Genomic DNA, 15,282 nt, shown 5'->3' with positions numbered 1-15,282 from the left:
TCGGAAACGGGCGCCCGCGCCCGCTGGCCGGTTCACTGGCCCCTGTGGGTGGCAGCGCCCGGGGGCGCTTGCCCGTGTGTGCGTGCGCGTGGCTGGCACTGCGTGCAGGATGCAGCGTGTGAGGGTCTGTAGCACGGGGCACGCACGGGCAGGGTTGCCTTCGGTGCGGGACTGTGCGCGTTTTGTCCCAGTTTTGCGTCTATACCTCAGAGTTTGCAGGTGACGGAGGGAGAGGAGCGACAGTGTGGTGAACACGTAGGGCATGTGAGCTGCGTGCCAAGGGCAATCCCGGCTGCCCAGGGACGGAAGGCGTTCTGGATTCTGCATTCCTGTCTCCCAGCAGAGCCACCCCGATCTGTGAGAGTTACAGATTAACGGGCACCGAAGGGATGGCAGGATCCATTTACATGAACAGCTCTCTCATTTATTAAAGGGCTTATTTATACCGCTGGTAGCAGGCACTCATTACATTCTTGGAGTGGCTCAGGCCCCTCTCCTGCCCCCTGACCCATTGCTGCTGGAATGTTTTATCTTTTCCAGGAGAGCCGTAACAGGCCTCAGACACAGGACTGTGCCTGGGGGAGGGGAAGAGGCCGCGCGCCTTCCGCGGGCTCACCGTGTCTGTCGTAGAGGAGCCGTTAGCTGCTGCTCATGGTGAACGTCCGAGTGGTTGTGGGGAAACCACAGTCCACACTCCTCTGCCGGCCTAGAGGAGAATGACGGAGGATGCTTCACGGACATCTAGACCCTCTCTGTATCGTCATCCTCTGTTCTGATGGCGTTGAGATCCCTAGATTCTGACCCATGGCTCTTGACTTGCTCTCCTAGCTCCCTTTTCCGGCTGTGTGGTTTTGGCGAGGGTCGGGGAGGGCAGGGGGGTGGCTGGAGAGTGTTGTGTCTGACTTGGCAGGAGACTGTTTGCCGGGCAGGCTGGCAGGAGCTCTCCCTGGGAGTGAGCCCCGGGCCGTGGCTGAGGGTCGAGGGCTGCGGCTGCAGTTGCTCTGGGCAGACCGTTGGGTGGAGGGGGGAAGCGTGGACAATGACGATGCCAGAAGCCTTACAGGAAGGGATGCAGCTCCAAGGCAGAACCGCCCTTGTTTGATCTGAGATTCTCACTAACCTTTGGGAGAAAAGTATTCAGTATCTTAGGATAATAACCTAGTATATGCCAAATCCTTTTCATATATTAGCTTGCGTAACTCTGTGGGTTCAGCTGTCTTATCGTCACCATTTATAGATGAAGAAGCTGAGAGAGAAGGAAGTTTGCCTTTCCAAGGCCTCTCAGCTAGGAAACAGGGAACTGGGACTTGAACCCAAGATCTGTCTGATGTCAGGACTCTCCGCTCTCCCCTTTGCCCAAAGCAGCAAACCTGCATCTGACCCCACCTGAGTCCAAGGCCTGGGGCTGCGCTCTCTGCCATCTGCTCTCGCCTTCCACTTGCCAGGGCGAGGGGTGGGCCCGGAGAGCGTGGGAGCTCTCACCCAGGGAGAGCGAGCGCTGTCACCTGGTGGCTTCTGGGGTCCAAGCACCTGCTCGGCCGCTCGTCCCTGGCCCTCCCTCGCCCTGTGCCGGGAGTTCGCTGTGTCGGTGTGTGTCAGCCCCACGCTGGCAGCAGGCTCCACCTGGCACGTCAGGGGCAGAGGAAGAATGAGACGGAAGTGGTCGGTTTTCCTCGCCCCGAAAGGCCTTGGGAGCGATTTGAGTGGGCTTGAGAAAGGGCAGGAGAGCTCAGAGCCGCTGTGTCATTGGGCGCAACATGCCTGGCTTGCTGGAGTGGGAGCCACGGTTGCATCAGCCTCTCAGGACAGGGCCTGGGGCTGGGAGGACAGCCTGCCTGCTGGGTGCCCTCCCACCGTGGCCAGAGCAGCACCAGGAGCTTCCTGTTCCTTCACCTCCAGGACTGGCCAGGAGGCTCAACGACCCTGGGTCTGGACACTTTTTTGCCTGCTCCTGATATGACAGGCAGGAGGTCATCGCCCAAGTGAAGGTGGCAATCAGAAGGGCCCGTGTCCCTCTGCTGAGCCTGTAGGCCGGGAGGAGGGTGCTCCCTGTCTTCTGTCGAGGTGTCGCGATGGGAACACCCCCGGGAGAGCGGCCGGCGCCTGGCCACACCCGCTCTCAGTTAGCGAGGGGCGTGCTAAGGCTCGGTGGAAGTCAGCGACCAGCAGCTGCGCGTTTCTGTGAAAGCGCTGTCTCTATCGTACTTGAGATTTGTGTGAGGCTATTTTAAGCCTTGAAACAAGTTTCCCCCCAGCTACCACTTGGGACCTCGGCGGCAGGCCGCAGTGGCGTGTTCGTGCCTAGGCAGAGCTGGGGCCCTGAGGCCAGTGACAAACTGCGTGAGCATTGCCACCTGTAGGCAGACCTGTATTTGTTTTTCTAAGTTGGGACCATAAACAAAAGATCAGAAAATTTTATCATCTCCCTCCATCTCCAACCTGACGCCCTAAAAATTTACTTGTTATTAATATTTAAGAGCTATCACTCCGTATGTGTCATTGGCTATAAAAAGACATAAATTTTGCTCTATTCCTATTTCATACACATATTTCTTCAGCTCTGTACCATATGAATGAGGTCCCACATTAAAAATACATGTACGTGAAGAGTCTGTGCTTAGTACCGCTCCCCCGCCCCTTGTCCTCCCAGATTTGTTCAGCCGAGAGTGGAGGAGGCGCGCGCCGGTGGACCCCGGGGACCTGCCGCCCCGTCTCCCCTCCACAGCCGCCGCCGCCTCCCCAGTCTGACCGCATGCCACTCCTGAACCTACATTCAGCACCTCCCGCCACTGTTCCTTGCTAGTCGGCTGGTTCACTTCAGTGACGATGGGAGATAAGATGTGGGCCTCTCCAAGTCCTGCCGCCCCTCCCTTATCAGGGCAGCCAGCATTCCAAGCCTATTCCAGCTGCTGGCAGGAATGTTGACTTTGAATTTAACACACTTCATGGCCGCCCTGTTTAGCGCCTCCCGCCCCTTCCTGGACATTCTGCTGCGTGGACTCATCGTGGGCCGAGTCGGAAACCCCGGTTCTTGTGTTGGCTAGGTGACGGAGCGATCGTTTCACGGGTCTTGGTTTTGTCACAGATGGGGAGGGCAGGACGTTTACCCGCCTTTATCTACCTCAGAGGTTGATGGAGAGAAGGAAGCCAATGAGCCAGTGAACGAGAAAGGGCCTGGGATCCGAAAGGGCTGTGCCAGCGTAAGGAGACACTGAGGCGATAACAGTTTCGATGATGATGATGGTGTGTCCAAGGGTCATTGGTTTAATACGTCTTATATTTCCAGGAAATATATTATTTGGTTGTCCGCATAAAATTGCATTATTAGAATATAAGCTTGAGCCCAGTCCAAAAACTGGGATGCTCGCTCTCCTAGAACCTCCACTGATCATCAGTGGCGTTGGTTGGATGTGGTCAGTGAGGCACCACGTGTCCCCGTTGACCGGCTCCTCCCGCTTTAATTCTGCCAGTGGAACAGATCCCCCTTCACCTCTTTCCTATAGAGAGACAAGGGACTGACAGGGATTGTTGGCGACAAGCTTGGGTTTGTCCACAGAGCTCTGAGGCCCCGAGGCTCTTCCACGGGGCCTGGGGTTTGCAGGCATAGCAAGAACCTAAGCTGGCAGAGTGCACTGCACCCTGGATACCCCGCCCCCTCACCCCTGCTGCCCATGGCTCTGGAAAGCCCAGGACGTGTGCAGCCTCTGTGGGTAGACACCTGTGCGTTGGAATCCTAGCTCTGTGTATTCTCACCTGCTTGACGTTGGGCAAGGAAGCATGTGTCCCTGAGTCTCAGTTTCCGCATCTGCAAAATGGTGAGATTAATAGGACCTACCTTAGGATTTTAGGATTGCAGTGGGGGGAAAATGTATGTGGAGGGGATAACGCCTGCGCTGCCATAAGCACGGCTGTGTTTTCAGAAGCCAGGAACAGGGCAGTGCACGCACCCCGCCGACCCGGGGGAAGTGCAGCGCAGGCGTGCTCCGGCCGGTTCCCTGGGGCTGCCCCACAGTGTCAGCCACCAGCGCTTTGCCGAAGGTGCAGAGCTGAAATAGGAGGGGCCGTGCGGCTGTGCAGTCCCCATCCACCCACCCTCCCTCCCACCCTCACGCTGTCACCTGCCCATCAGTGCGCTGCTCCGGGCAGGACACGGGCAGGACACGGGCAGGATGGGAACTTGCCCCACTGTGGGGGGTCTTCAAAGGCAGGGCACTGGGGTCGCATGCGAGGGAAGGAGGGGTCCCTTCCAGGCAGGGTCGGGGGTGGGCGAGCAGAGCACTCGGACCAGCACTCACGGAGAAAGAGGCTGTGAGCTGGGCCAGCAGGATGTGCGCAGCACCGTGCCTGGCTTACGTTAAGTTCTCAACAAATGTGGCGATTACTGTTATCATTTGACACTTTGCTCACAGTGGGCATTCGCTGTATTTTTTGGGTTGACTGACTGTGTAACTGGCAGTACAAACAAATGAGGCAGGTTTTATTATCCTCACAATGCATCACATATGGGTCTGTGAGCACGAGACGGTGCCATGCGCGTGCCTGGTACGTCTGGCTTGCTGCTTGGGGCTTTCCTGTAGCTTTCTCCAGCTACAAAGATGCTTAATCATTGATTCCAAACCATCTCTGATTAGCAGGAGCTTCTCACACTTCAAGTTTCTCTTCCCCCAACCTTTCTTTTTTTTTCTCAGTTGGTTGATGATCTTAAAATACTGTGCCTTTAAAGAGCCTGCTATTTACAGGCACCTTGGGAGGAATCCCTGATTCACCCATTTGCATATTAGGCCAGTGTTCTGAGTGTGTCTGGGAAGTCAGCAGTTCCAGTGATACCGACAGCAGCCTCTTGGCCATGGTTGACGTTGTTCCGCAAAGGTTTGCTACACGCTCATCTTTCCCACACAGCATTTCACTTTGCCTGACGGCTCAGGTCAGCGTCAAGGTCAGCTAATTAATATCGGTGTTTGCTAATCTGGTAAACACCCCCGTAACCTGAAATGGACACTTTAAAAGAGGACAAATTTTAAATTGTTACGAATCACTGTGGGGTTTTTAACAGAATGCTAAGAAACGATATTGTTAAGCAATTAAAAACAATAAAGCAGACCTGCTTAAAATAGCCGTAACCTCACAGGCTCACAATTATGCCTGTTGCCCTGGGAACATAAACTCATGAGAACGCCGGGAAATAAACTGTTAAGCTAGAGGCTTTAAAATAGACAGGGCGTGCTGTCGAAGTAGTGCGTGCCTCGCTTCCACCCGTGTGTGTGGCACGCTGAGCAGCAGGCGGGGCCTGCTCTCTCCCCCCAGCCCCACTGTCCCCTGCGTCCTCCGCTTCAGGGTTGTTTCTGTGCTGCTTTTATCAAGCACAGAAGAAAAGCAATTTTTACACACCTTTCCAGGTCTTAAAAAAAACATCCTCTGAGCCCTCTGTTGCCCTTGGCTCTGTTGGCATTTCATTTCCTCCCCGTGTTTCAGGGCAATAGTGGGTTACGGTTGACTTTACAGGAGGCATTCAAAGCCCCAAGGAGATAAAGCGACTGGTGCCTGACTGTGCACGGCCGTATTCACAGCAGGGCTGGGGCGGGCGCCCGGGCTAGAACTCGGGGCCTTTGCGGCGTCCATCTATCGCTCTTGCCTTCCGTGGTGCCTTTCCTCTCCTGCTACAATGGTTTGACTTTTACAAGATCTTGATTTCCATTTTAATAATCCCAAGCCTTCCCTTGACACTAACAGAATTAAATTTAAATACCTAGCTTACATTTTATCTTGACATTTTCTTTAGAAGGCAGGAAAAGGGAAAAGGGGAGACAGATATTCATTCTTCCCATCACAGAGCAAAATCCTCCTCTGTTACGAGAACTCTTTGTTCAGTGTTCAGATCCTCCGGGGACAGGTGCAGGGCCAAGGGCTGCTTTTCCAGCCTCCAGCCTCTCCGGCTGCCCCTGGAGACACCAGGGCGATGCGGCACCCAGCGTTCCCAGTCTCTGTGGGAACGCACCCCTGTCAGCATTGAGTGACGGGGCTTAAAGGTAGGCTTGTCAGGCTAATTGATCTTGAGTCATTGCCTCTGCTGTCAGAGCTGTCTCCTTACCCATAATCCTCATCACTTTGATAGCCCGTCAGGAATATGGGACTTGGCCCAGCCTTGCCTTCATCCAATAACATTATGAAATTGATACTGACACTTCCATTGGCACTAATTTCTCTAAGAGATTGGAGCCAGAGGACAAGTGGTTGAGCTTCATGGCAGTTAAGCTTTCCAAGTAGATCAAGATGGCCTGAGATTGATTGGCCCGTACCCCGAGGAAGGGGGGTGGGGGGGAACAGAGGGAGAAGAGGGAATGGAAAATCAATGGCTACACCGTCATCATCAAGTGATATTTATTGACTGCCCAAGAAGGAAGTGTCCTGTATGGACATTCTGAAGGTCCGCACCAGGCCTTTCAAAGACTGCTCCAAGGGGAGTTTGAAAAATGAGGAGAGACGCATCTTGGCTAGAGTGGTTCACCGCCTCACTTGTGATATTGTCCCCTAGTGTCCGGAGTCCAGAACAGCAATTTATTCTGCCCAGGACTGCTGCTCCCCTCAAACACTTCCACGCAGGGAAGACCAATGTCACTTTTTGTTAAGGGGACGATATCATTTATCATCCAAGCTAAAGAAGACACTATTCATAATTATGCTGCATCAACAGGTATAAACAAGGGCTGTCTTGGGAAAACTAGGATGTCTGGTCACCTCCTTTTAACAACAGAGAACTAAGCAGCCCTGAACTGAATGAGGAGACAGCCTCTCTTGGACGGGCTTAACTCCTTATTCAAACCTCTTTCAGGTCAAGGGATGCATGAGGAGACAGGCTTTTGAGGAGGGGGCCAGAACCTCTTACTTTTGAAAGGGAGAGGTTTCTATGAATTGGTAGGTCAATAATATTACCTGATCTGAAAGGCAGTGATTAGAGGGAGAATGTGAGTTCTCAAGTTGGATGATCAGGTCTTTGGATTTTTCTCCTTTGTCCAATTTGGCCATGCGCCTACATTTGGGAAAATAAATGGCTGACTCACTACTGCTAGGATCTCCCCCCACTGCCCATCCACATCGCCACCCCTTTCTGGGGTGTTTGGTTTGAGTGTTCTGTATCCTTGGTATGTAACACTTAAGTATATGCTATAGATAACACGTGGACAGACGTTGTCGGGTGAGATGAAGAAGGTGAAATTGTAAAGAAACTCAGGCTAGTACGTCTTGCAATCTCTTTAATGGTCAATAAACCAATTTTCCTTTATGTGTGAGTTCGTACCCATTCTTGCCTAGGAGCCCATCTGTGAGCACGCGTGGGATTTTGGTACGCTTACGAGGGGCTGGTAGGGGCACGCACGTCACCTCATTGCTTCGCTCTGTGCGACTGAGGGCCTCCTTCGAGAACACAGCGCCCCGCGTGTCTGGCCAGCAGAGCCCCCCGGGGGGCTGGGGCAGTGAGCAGACGGGGCAGGCACAGCTGTCTGCGAGGCGAGCTGCGCGAGGCCGGGAGCACAGGGCCGAGACAGTGCCGCCTCAGTCGCCGTTGGGGTTCTGTGTGTGCCTTCGTGAGCTGGCAGCCGTTCGACCCTGCGCGCCCTGCTCAGACGGCGCCACGGCCTCACCCCAGTGAGACGCTGATGTCACGTCTACGCCGTGTCTGTGCAAGGGGTGAGCGTGCCAAGGGATTCATAGCACTGCCGTGGCCCCTGCCCGGCCGCTGCCCAGGAGAGGGGGAAGAAGGGGCGGCAGCCAGGGCTCCAGGGATGGTCCTGAGGGAAGCAGGGAGGGCCTTTGGGACGGGAAGGTGGGTAGTGAGTGAGCACGGCAGCCTCTCGTACTGCGCGCCCTGAAACGACGGCTTCTTCCACCGACCCGAAGCCCCCGAGGCGCTGGGGAAACTGTGGATAATTCTGTAGAGGACAGAACCCCTCTACTTTGGGGTAACACGACCAGTCACAGTGCAGTGGCCGAAGCGGAACTTGGGAATTCCGAGGTTTGAGCTGCGATCGCCTTATGGGGTTTGGGCACAAACACCAGCGTCTATACTATTGGAAGGTAACTAACTGCTGGCTTCCTGCTTGGGTCTGCGACGCCCTACACACTGTCTGTGTAAAGACTCTTTGGAGAAATCCGATGGCAGTTGCCCTCCTTCTGGGCTACGTGCTGCTGCCTTCTCAGTCCCCTGCTACCCGACACCCTCCTGCCTCTGAGCTCCTTCAGAGGAGCTGCCCTTCCTTTGCAGCCTGGTGCGAGGCTGCGGGTCTCATGCGCCCTGGACATGCCAGGACTCCGCTCCTGAAGGAGGCTGGTTCTCTTACAGGAGATCGCGGCCGGGAAGATGGGCAGTGGCCAGGAGGCTGCGGCCAACCCCTTGTAACTTGTCCTGGGACCAGAAGACGCAGGCCTGGAGGTCAGGCAGCGTGTGTGTGGCGGGAAGAGCCCAGGCCTCCAGTTCAGTCAGATGGACGGGGGCCTGCCTGCCGTTTATGAATTGCATAACCCTGGACGACTTATAAAACCCAAGGCGTCGATTCCCTCAACTGCGTTACTGGAATAACAGGGCCTACCCCCGGGTTGCCATGGTGATTAACTGAGATAAGGGAAGCCGTGTATTCAGGGTGCCCGTCCTGCCTTCCCTTCCCGGAGATGTGTTCTCGGGCTGGCTGGTCAGCAGCATTTTCAATCACCAAGCGATACCTCCAAGTTCTGAATGCTATGAGGCACGAACAATGCTTTGGTTCCTGTAAGAGGCTGGGAGGGAATCGCAGCCAGAGAATAAAGCTCATCTTTTGGGAAATGATTCAGGGGGAGAAGCAGAGGAGTGAGGAGGGCACGCCTTGTCGGGCAGCCTGCTGGACCCCGCGTGCCCTGGAGGCCTCAGCGGCAGGGGCCGCGGGAAGCTCGAGGAGGCAGAGGGGAGGGGCCGGAGGGGCTGGGCCAGGAGCAGAGGGTGTCCCCAGGTATGCTCTTGGGCACAGCCCACGTTCACTGGGCCTCTGTCCCACATCTGCCAATAGAAATTAAGAAATTGATTTTCTTTTGTTTGCCCGTAGGGACCAGGCTCTTTTTATGAGACAGCAAATGGAGTCCCTCTCTGAGCACGGCTGGATTTTTAATTGTGTTTGTGGTGCTTTCACTTATCTGGTTTATGAGTTCCTGCTCCCAGATTTGTTGATGCCAAGCTCTCACCCACCAGGGACACGTCAATGTTTGATTTTTATCAGTAGGAAAAGCTTGAGGTTTTTAAAAAATCATTTTCTTAATTCGATGGTTGGCTTGTTTGTTTCATTCAGACACATTAAGAAAGCACAGGACTCATCCTTGTTTTTCCTTTACTTCCTAAATCAGATCTGGGGGGAGGGCGTCTTTTCAACAGTGTTGGTCATGGCCTGGCTCTCTGTGGCACTAGATTAGATTTGAGCTCAACTTTGGGACAGGGAGTTGGGAGGAGGCATTTTCAGAGTCACGTCATTGACTGGAAGCCCATCCTGTGGATAAGGCACTTCCATAAAGATTAGTTGAAGATGGTGTGAAACGTGCACAGCATCTGAAGGAAGGGATTCAAGTAATACTGTTCAGTGTGAGATGGCTTCATTCCTCTATTAGTCAGCACGAACTAGGTGACGCTGTGGTAACAAACAGGACCCCTGCCAATCTCGGTGACTTAAAACAGCAGGGCTCACTTATGCCACATGTGCACCAGGCGTTGGCCGGAGACCTTGGCTGCACGTCAGCCTCACTTGGGGACTGAAGTTGACCGGGAGCTGCTTCATGGTTCCACAATTGCCAAGGCAGGACAATGGGAATGTGGCCGATCACACACAGGATCTTTCTAAAAAAATGAGGTACAGTTGACATATAACATTATATTAGTTTCAGAGGCACAACATAATGACTCAATATTTGTATGCCCGCATACTCATATATTGCAAAATGATCACAGTAAGTCTAATTAACATTTGTCATGTCGCATAGTTACACATTTTTTGTGTGTGTGTGATAAGAGCGAAGATCTGTTTTCTTAGCAACTGTCAAACATGCAACACAACGTTGCTAACTGTAGTCACCGTGCTGCTCATCACGTCCCCGAGCCTGCCTTAATTTATACCTGGAAGTCGGGGCCTTCTGACCCCCTTCACCCATTTTTTCCCACCCCCACCTCCCACATCGGGCAACCAGCACTATGTTCTCCGTATCTATGAACTTGTTTTCCTTTTTCTTCTTTTTCTTTCTTGTTTAGATCCCACATGTGAGATCATATAGTATTTGTCTTTCTCTGACTTATTTCATTTAACGTAATGTTCTCAGGGGCCATCCCTGTTGTCCAAAATGGCAGGATTTCTTCCTTTTTATGGCCAAATGATATTCCACTGCACGCGCGCGCGCGCACACACACTCGCACACGCACACAGTCCCAACTTCTGTATCTATCCGTCTGTCATTGGACACTTAGGTGGTTTGTGTGTCTTGTGGGTATTGTAAATAATGATGCTTTGAACATGGGAGTACAGACATCTCTCAGACATAGGGTTTTTGTTTCCTTTGGATACAGCCTCCGAAGTGGAATTGGTGGGTCACCTGGAAGCTGTATTTTTCAATTTCTGAGGAACCTCCATACTGTTTTCTACAGTGGCTGCACCAATTTACAATCCCACCAGCAGAGCACAGGGGTTCCCTTTTTTCCGCTTCCTCACCAGCCTTGTTTGCTGCATTTTTTGATGCTAGCCGCTCCAACCCGTGTGAGGTGACGTTGGCACGCTGGGTCTCACGGCGCCCACTTGGCCGTGGGGCACATGGCTTCCGCCCGCTTCTCATTAGCCGGAGGCAGCGACGGGGCCCTCGGTGCCCGATGTCAAGGGGGCAGAACACTGCAGCCCCTGCCGGTGCCCGGAGGTGCCTGGCGAACAGTGGCCGGGACGGCTGCTGCGCCCAAGTGTTTCCTGAACTGCTGGGTGAGCTGGAACCCCTGCCTTTGGAAGGAAGCTCAGGGATAAATGAAGGAGTATAGAAATGGATGGGTTTTGGCCCCAAGATTTTACAATTTAGCCATAAATGTTGGCCTTAACTGTCCAGTGCTACCTTACATGGTTTGGTCCAGCCTACAAAATACTGATGATCTATTCTTAGATGCCTTGGTTCAGAGGTGTAGGCCTATTTTACGGGCTCATGTCTTTACACCAAATTCTAGCTTCTTATAAAAAATAATGGGTGACAGCCATACTGTTGGGAAAGTAGTTCATTTGGTGGGAAGAAGAACAACTTTCACATGAACATAGGATCAAATACAGGCTTCACCATTTCCTGGCTACCTGATTTTTGGAAAACTAAACTTACGTGAAGATCAGTTTTCTAGTTGATGGACTGGGAATAACAGTATTTTTTGAGGATCAGATGAGAGGAGATCAAACTACCTAGCAACTTATCTGGCATACAGTAGGTGGTTAATAAAGGTTAGTTTATCCTTTCCCGCCTTTTTTTGTTACAACCACATCCTTGGGAATGTGAGTCTTGTGGGGGAACTGGAGAGGAACCGCTTCTGCCCACTGGCTGGGCGAACGGTGCGGTGCTGACCAGCGCCTGGGCTTTCTGGGGGCTGAGCTTCTGAGACGTATTAATGTCCTATAAGTCAAGGAGCTGGTGGAACCCAAGGGGACTTAGTGAGGAGGTAGGACACTGGGGAACGGCCCCAAGGAGGCCCCCACCTGCCCTGATCTGAAGGGGCAGGGAGTGTTGATGTGCTCACGCACCCCGGGGAGGCCGCTGCTCTTCCTGACTTTATTTTGTGTGATGCACCCCTTCACTCATCTTTTGCAGGGGACCCCGTGTCCCCATGGCAGAGGCTTCTGCCATGTCCCTGCCATCCTCATGGCAGCTTGTGGCCCCCCAGCGCCTCTGCAGGGGGCGCACTGCTTACTACTGTGTGAAATTCCTTCTTGTGCCCTCACTGGAGACCTTGGCTTTCTGGGGGAAGCTGAGTCGCATATTGGAATCAACCACTTAAGAAAATCTGAGCAATTCCCAGCACTGCCCCCTTATATTTTCCCATAGAAGGAGCGGGGAGGGGAGGGAAAGATTCCAGAAAGAGAGCTTGGACCATCCTGCTAGGCAAGGCGTCTGTCCGGGCGTCAAGCTTCCTCTGGTTATTTAAGAGTTTTGTTGTGGTCTGGTTGGAAGAACAAAACCCGAGGTCTGAAAGAGGGAATAGAAGGCACCAACTTGGGCAGAGAACCCTGCGACTAGTCTGAACAGACCTGCGTTCCCCCGGGGCACACGCTCAGAAGCCTGACCTCACCAGAAAGGCTGTAAGCCTGTTTCTCTTTCTTTTTGTTTATTAGTGCTACCTAACAAAGCAAGTGTGTAATTAGGAATGGATTAGCGACAGCGGAGTACCCCGGGCACTGGGCGGCCTGTGTGTGTGTCGAGGCTCAGGAGGCTGCCCGCCTGCCTCCTTCCCCCGACCTGCCTCAGGCCTTGGCAGCCCCAGGAAAACGGAGGAACTCCGCAGAGAGCTGAGAGTCTTCCCTTTATTGCTGCCCCTTCTTATCTTAATGCATTCTTCTCTGTGGTTATTAAAGTCAGAGAGAAATGCTTCCTCTCCCTGAGGGGCATCAGATCTCTGGGTTTCCTTCCCCGAGGTGGTTGTCGGGAGACCTGGCCTGAGCTGGAAGCTGGGGCCCAGCGTGGGTGCTGGTCCCTGTCCCTGGCTCTCACCGTGGGGCAACCCTGTCCCCCAGGTTAGTTAGAAGTGTATTGCCTGTTAGGTGGGGAGACTGGCTTTTTGTCCCTTAAATTTTTTTTTATTAGACTTTATTTTTTTTAAAGCAGTTCTAGAGCCCCAGCAAAATCAAGTGGGAAGTACAGAGAGTTCCCATATACCCCATGTCCCCACATATAGACAGCCTCCTCCATTACCAACTTCCCCACCAGAGGGTACATTTATCACAGCTGATGAACCGGAGAGGGGATTTTAATGCTCGGTCTGGGGGTGTTAACTATCCCGCCATACCCAGCGCAGCCCCGTGGGGAGCTTGGCTGGACCCTGCCCCCGGCACGCGGGAGCTGCTGTGGGGTCTTCTCCCCCACCCTTGAAGCGAAGGGGCTGTGTGCGCTTTGGTGGCTTTCCTGCTAAGGCCTGTGGTTTATGGAAGAGCAGAGGTGAGCGTGTGGGCCCCGGCGGAGTGGCCGTGGTCTTTCTGCCATGTGTTTAGTCAAGGTGAGTGGTCAGCGCTGGTCAGAGGCCGAGGCGACGTGCTATCAGCAGGGCACCTGGGGGAGCCCAGTGATGTGACTCACTCCTGTCCCCGTTCCTGACCTTTTTTTTAAGTTTTTTTTCTTTTTTTCCATCTTTTCTCTTCTCTCTCTCTGCCTCCCTCTGTCTCTCTTCTTTTAATCGGATGTTGGGTTTTTTGGATGGAGTCTTTGATTTTCTTATCTGTTCTTTCCTATTTACCATCTCTTTCCTTTTTGCTGGACTTTTTGGAACACACCCTTGACTTTATCTTCTGCTCTGCTTTGACTTTCAAAAGTTTGATGATCATGTTTCCCAAGGACTTTTTCTTGCCCTCTAAGTAGTCATGTTCCAGGTGTCACCTTGTTCTCTGGGGGCAGTGCCTGCATCTACCTCCCTGAGGACATCACTGACTTTTTGGACAGTCTGCTGCTCCCCACATTGCCCCGGTGCCTCCGAGCCCCTGTTCCCCCTCACGCTGATGCTTCGCTGGAGCATCTGGTGGTCCTGGCCTATTTCTTCCTATTTAGGAAATGAGCACTAGAAAGTGAATGAGACCTTGCTCTGGGCACTCGGAAGGGGCTCGTCAGCCACTCGGCTTCACGGAGGCCCCTCTCAGCGTGCGCCTGGCTTCCCCGGGAGCCGCCCGGGGTCAGTGTCCAGCTGTCTTGTCCCTTTTGAGGCATTCAGCTTCTGCAGAGCAGTCTTCTCTACCCTCCCTCAGGGGGTGGCGGCCGATGAGACTGGGCGTGGACGGACGGGTAGGCGGTGTTATTCCTGGTTTCTGTTGTTCTAGGAGCAGGGAGAAGGGGTCCAGCTTCTCACTTCACCCCAGCCAGTCTCTGAGCCTTCCCAGTTCAGTTTCTCTGGGAAGAGACCACTAGCCCTGGTGGGACAGGGGCGCGGCAGCGGCCTGGGTGCCTGGTGCGAGCCCCGGGCCTCAGCAGCAGTCCCACCGGCCCTTCTCCAGTTGCTCCCCTTCGCGTGAGCGAGCTTTCCCCTTCGGGTTCTCACCTTCCAAATGTTGAAATACCGGATTTCCTCTTGTCTCCCTACCTTCCTTCTCCTCGTGCACAAGTGTCCCTTCATACTTCAATGGCATTTAGGGAGAGAAGGAGGATAGAGACCAAGGCTCAGCTTTCTGTGTTCAACGGGAAACCCCTGTGAAGTTTTCCAAAAAGTCTGCAAGGCGTTTTCAGGAGCAGGCCTCTTTTTGCAAGGCAAGTGATTACTGCGAGTATTCAGGCTGCTACTTACCGCCGCCTTTCCACAGTGAGACGTTTGTCAGGGATTGGAATAAGCCTGTCCGTGCTGACAGAATGGAATTCTGGGGCCTCTGTGTGCATGCGCCAGCCTTCCGTTTAGTTCTGCCTCATTGATGCTCCACCTTGCTATTTGATGGGACGTATTCTCCTCATAAAATTCAGGACGATGTAATGGGTTTCGGTAGTGGAAATAGAGTTCAAGCCACAAAACCAGATCACACCAGGCACTTTGTCTTGGGACCATGTGCCTTACAAAGCAGCCATTTAAAACGCCAGTTGTATGAAGCCACAGTCACAGCTATTTACTTTATAGGACTTTGATTTGTATGTATGGGAGAGCCGCACCACCGAACAGAATCATCGCTCAGCCTAGATCCCACCATTAAATGTCTTTGTCAACTGTGTTTGTAAATAACCTCATTTACTGGGTTTCTTCTTTGGGTTAGAAAACGGTGGCGTCAGGTTGGTGAAGATACACATGACGTTCTTGGAGGCCATCGGGCGGTCTCGATCTTTCATGACTGGGACAGCTGGCCCCGATGCCTCGGGCCCGTTGTGATGCAGCCCCATCACGGTCCCTTATGGGGGCTGGCCCGGCCCGGGCCCAAGCCCCGGTGGGTGTATCTTCCAGTGCGCTGGGGCAGGTGAGGGCGGAGCCCCATGGAAGTTACGTCCCACTCCTGTGCGCGTCTGATGGCCAGTCCGCAAAGGCTCGCAGCCCCCAAGGCCCTAGTCAGGGGCCCCAGAGGGGAGCCCTTAAATCCAGATGTCCAG

At 53.4% G+C, this 15,282-nt stretch overlaps 1 protein-coding gene across 2 annotated transcripts in view; it reads left to right on the top strand.

Annotated features, from left to right (window-relative positions):
• The window catches only part of NTRK3 (neurotrophic receptor tyrosine kinase 3), a 258,426-nt gene that overhangs the window by 122,677 nt on the left and 120,467 nt on the right, over nt 1-15,282 (top strand). The window lies entirely within an intron of this gene.

The sequence above is a fragment of the Pteronotus mesoamericanus genome, unplaced genomic scaffold (genome assembly GCF_021234165.1).
Source record: "Pteronotus mesoamericanus isolate MK-2021 breed Mesoamerican mustached bat unplaced genomic scaffold, CSHL_Meso_final contig_438, whole genome shotgun sequence".
Taxonomy (NCBI): Eukaryota; Metazoa; Chordata; class Mammalia; order Chiroptera; family Mormoopidae; genus Pteronotus; species Pteronotus mesoamericanus.
The sequence above is the reverse complement of the archived record's forward strand: the minus strand, read 5'-3'. Positions and strand labels throughout refer to the sequence as shown.